The sequence below is a fragment of the Alligator sinensis genome, unplaced genomic scaffold (assembly GCF_000455745.1).
Source record: "Alligator sinensis unplaced genomic scaffold, ASM45574v1 scaffold787_1, whole genome shotgun sequence".
NCBI lineage: Eukaryota > Metazoa > Chordata > Crocodylia > Alligatoridae > Alligator > Alligator sinensis.
The window spans coordinates 2,798,716-2,803,269 of record NW_005841911.1 but is presented as its reverse complement, the minus strand read 5'-3'; the positions used below and the strand labels follow the sequence as shown (position 1 = coordinate 2,803,269).

At 46.1% G+C, this 4,554-nt stretch overlaps 1 long non-coding RNA gene across 1 annotated transcript in view; it reads right to left on the bottom strand.

Annotated features, from left to right (window-relative positions):
• LOC112549458 overlaps nucleotides 1-4,515 on the bottom strand; it is a 27,422-nt gene extending 22,907 nt beyond the window's left edge. Inside the window, exons 1-2 of the long non-coding RNA XR_003092867.1 lie at nucleotides 4,317-4,515; nucleotides 2,405-2,483 (exon numbers count right to left, since the gene is read on the bottom strand). This is a non-coding gene — a long non-coding RNA (uncharacterized LOC112549458). The remainder of the gene's footprint in view (nucleotides 1-2,404; nucleotides 2,484-4,316) is intronic.
• Between the last annotated feature and the right edge of the window lie 39 nt (nucleotides 4,516-4,554).

The window sequence follows — 4,554 nt, the reverse complement described above, 5'->3', positions numbered from 1 at the left end:
TTTCCCTTGGTGTCCATTCTCTGCCACTGAGAGATACAGGATAGATGTATCTGGGCTAACTGAACCTGTGGTCTGATCCAGTAAAGTGCTTATGTTCTTATTTATTATTTTTGTTAATAGCCCCAAGCTATGTAAGAATTAGGAATATTTTTAAAGAAGTTTCTCTCTCATGATTTTAAGGAGAAGCATAAAACATGACCTATAAAAGCTCCAAAAAGCAGAAGGCTAATAATCATAATCATCATAATATAAATCAATTTTAAATGTCATCATTTTAAAGCTTGACTCACAATTTCTTTAGTGTCTGACTCATTATTTTTGAACATTTGGGATTGGCAATACTGCAGATTAGTGGGTCTACAATAGTGTATATTGAAAGAGGCAAATTAATGTTAGCATATATGCTGCTAATAGTGGCTTCGATTGAATTCTGTCTGCAGAGAAATAAATTGGTTGAAGATTCAGTAACAAGAAGTGAAATGATTAAATCAGGAAAGAAAAGTATTGCAGCAATTCTACTGGAGGAATAAGGGAACTTTTAAAAGTATTTTTGCAAAATGTATAAGATCATTCTCCAAGTCTAAATGTTTTAAACAGAAACCAGACTTAGCTGCTCAGTACTTGGCTTCAATTCTGATTAAATTCCAATAAATTCTGAGATTGTAGCTCTTGGGCTAACTTTCCAAGGTAAGCAGGTATATGAGAGAAAGAGATCAAGCAATGACATAATGTGTTGAATGAACAGTACAGAAAAAGAAAATGAGAGACTATGTTCTTCCAATATTGGAAGAGAAGAGACAGTATTTCTCTCAACATAAGACAGGGAATTTAGAATGAAAAGACCCTGAAATACATTTAGGTGGGAGACAATTGGTTGGAAGAATTTACTGCTACCAGTTACTGAAGCTGAGGGCTTTGTAGCATTTGCTTGGATAGTAAGAATATTCACATCTATTAGAATTTTAAAAGTAGTAAAGGATGCAAGCCTGTATATTTTACAACATCTGGCAGACTTTTGGAAGAAACTTCCATTGGGGCCAGGCTATTGCACTGTGTTTTCTTGCATTCTCCTCTGAAGCATCTGGCAATGGTCACTTATACAGATAACTAGACTAGATGACTCACTGGTCTGTTCTACTATGAAGAAACCTAAGTCTTTAAGATTAATTTTCTGTACAGCACAACTGCTGAATTGGAATTTGAGTGTGAACTTGAAGGAGCAAGATAAACATGTACGCAGAAAATTCTGTTGTAGTCCACAGCTTCAAAGCTATGTACTTACCTGGGGCATAGGAACTCAATGTAAAGAATGCTTTTCAATGTAAAGAATGCTCATTAATTACAAGAACTCAAGGTAAACAATATTCATTAATCACAGGAACAGCTCGCCCTAAGGTTTTTGCACCTCATTAACATCTCTACCATGTTTCAAGGATGCCTGGTGCCTTTTATAGTAGCTTTGAAATTGTCAGGACCTGTTTAGCTCAAGACTATCCTAGACCCCTTGAAATTTAGATGTGTTATCAGTTTCACTGATGATGCAGTAAAATGGAGTACTACTAGGTTGGAAAATAGACAGCAGGGCTGGAAGATGCTATGGATTTAAACTGTTTATGCACTTTTATATGCAGATAAGAGATATTTATAATAGGGGCCCCACATGGGCGACTGGTATCTCCTGAGTCAGGGAGGCACTTGTCCCTGAAGCAACCAGAGACCGGAGGGCGGAGGGGGGCCCAATCCTGCCAATCCTGCTGACTGGAGGGGAAGCAGGGGAAGTCCCCACACAACGAATCCTGCAGACCCACAAGTGGCAGCAGTGCTGGCACTTCTGAGTGAGCGTAATTGGCTGTGGGGGGACTGCAGGGATCACTTCTCCTGGTGCCCTCACTCCCTAGATGGTGCTCTCAGGGGGGCACCAGAGCTCTCATCTGCCACCCTCCCTGGGAACGCTGGCTGTCAGGGGGTGTACCACTGCTTTCAGGCGGTGCACGTGCACTCCCGTGCACCCCCTATGCATTGCCACTGCAGCCTCATGAGAAAGGGGTAGGGTGGAAGGAAGGAAGGAAGGGTGATGCTCATCTCCTGAACTCTAGAGCTGTGTGAAAGTATAGCTCAAACCTGCACGGGCCAAAGGGTAAGCCCAGAGCTCAAGGCACATGTGAGGCTCCAGCCAGAGCTGTGCTGACATGCCAGTACTGACCTGCATCACACAACTGAAGGGGTTGTGACCTTGGATCCAGCCCTGAGTTTAAGCAACAGGCAAAAAACTTAGGAGAGTTCTTGTTATGCAAATTATGCACTTTTCTAGAGATGCAAGATGTATTCTGACATGGAGGAAGAAAACCTTTTCATTATTTCACTACAAAACATGCCCAAAAGGGCCTATTTTTGCCATCCTTACCCTTATCCGTATGGCCATTTGAGAGCTGAATGAGAGCGCTGAAAGTGGGTGAGAGTAGAAGATTCTGGCTTTAGAGGTACTGCAACAGAAACAGAAGACTAAACATAAACAATATTGAACGGGAGCTGAATCCAAAAATACAGCGAAAGGAGTCCTTAGAGGAAGCATTTGGGACATGCATTGAAAAGTTGAAAACATTTCTCCCATGTAATCGTCAAACCCCAGCATTGTGACAGTCCACATAAACCGCAAGGAAAAACTGAGTTTCCCACAAAAAGGAATGGAAACATCAGTATCCAATCCCAGACGTTGAAGCAATCCTGCCAAGTGCCAAGAGCATTCAGCTGTCATCTTGCATATAAAGGATCTTGGATTTAAAGATGCTCAGCACAGGTCTGCGTTATCTAGTCCCAGGCCTTTGATGATCAGGTCTTTTGTAAATCCCCATGCAGTACCCGGTCCTGGAGGATGCTGAGCAACTCATAAGGTGCTGGGAACACCGGGAAGATGACAACACTTCGAAGAGGTACAGGCTAGGGGACCAGTCATTATCCTAATAGCTGCATATTTAATAATAATAATTATCCTAAATAGTCAGTATCTGCAGTTTATATCAGCACCCTGCTTATTTCTGTACCAAGCTGTAAAACAAGCTGCCTCCCTGCAAATTAGAGCCTGTGCAGAAGCAAGCAAGATGCATATACAGCACCTCTATCTCTAGCCCAAACACACAGACAGCTGGAGCGTGTCAAGGAGGGTGCAGCAAAAATATACACATGGAGCCTCTGACTGCTCCTGCTCTTGCAGAAGTCCTTCAAAAACAGATGCATGGTTGTCACAGGTACGCATGCTATAAACGACCATGGCTGGAACAAAGAGGCCTGGCAAGGCTTTAACTGGACTCTTTTTTTGTTTCCCCCCGAAGAAGAAAAATAGTCAGACTTTTTCACAGCTTCTGCCTGGAACTTGCACACACATGTGCACACAACCTACGTCCAGAGCTGGAATCTACAGGTACAAGCAACGTGACCCCACACCTGAATCTGGGTGTACATGCACACATGCACACAACCTGTGCCCACACTTGGAATCAGCATGCGTGCACACACACACAACCTGCAGCCACATCTGGTATCTGTGTGTACATAGACACACAACCTGTGCCCACACCTGGAACTGGTGTGGACGTGCACGCACGAACACAAACACACACGCACACTCAACCTGTGCCCACACCTGAAATCAGCATGTGGACACAGGTTGACTCTGCGTGTGTGTGTGTGTGTGTGTGTGTGCGCGCGTGCGCGCGCACACCTGGAATCTGTGTGTACACACCTGCACAACTTGTGCCCGCACCTGGAATGGATGTGGCCATGCACAAACACATACACACACTCAATCTGTGCCCAGACCTGGAATCAGTGCGCATGAACACACACAAACATACACACTCAACCTGTGCCCAGACCTGGAATCAGTGTGGACATGCACACACACACACACACAACCTGTGCCCAGACCTGGAGTCAGTGTGGACATGCACACACACACACACACACACACACAACCTGTGCCCACACCTGGAGTCAGCGTATAAACACACACACACACTCAACTTCTGCCCACACCTGGCATCTGTGTGTACACACCTGGAATCTGCACGCACACACACAACCTGAGCCCACACTTGGAATCGGCACGCATGCACACACACACAACCTGCAGCCACATCTGGTATCTGTGTGTACATACACGGACAACCTGTGCCCACACCTGGAATCAGTGTGGACATGCACCCCATCCCCCCCCCACACAGTTATGCACACTCAACCTATGTCCATGCCTGGAATCAGCGCACACACACGTACACAGAGTCAACCTGTGCCCACACCTGGCATCTGTGTGTACACACCTGCACTTGTGCCCGCACCTCGAGTCGATGCGGCCACGCACACTCAATCTGTGCCCAGACCTGGAATCAGCGCGCAGGAACACACACAGACACACTCAACCTGTGCCCGCACCTGGCATCAGTGTGGACACACACGCAACCTGCGCGCACACCCAGCGGGAGTGTTGTCCCCGGGCCCGCCCGCCCGGCGCAGGCTGCCCTTGCCGGCGCTCCGGGGGCCGGGCCGGGGCGGAGCGGG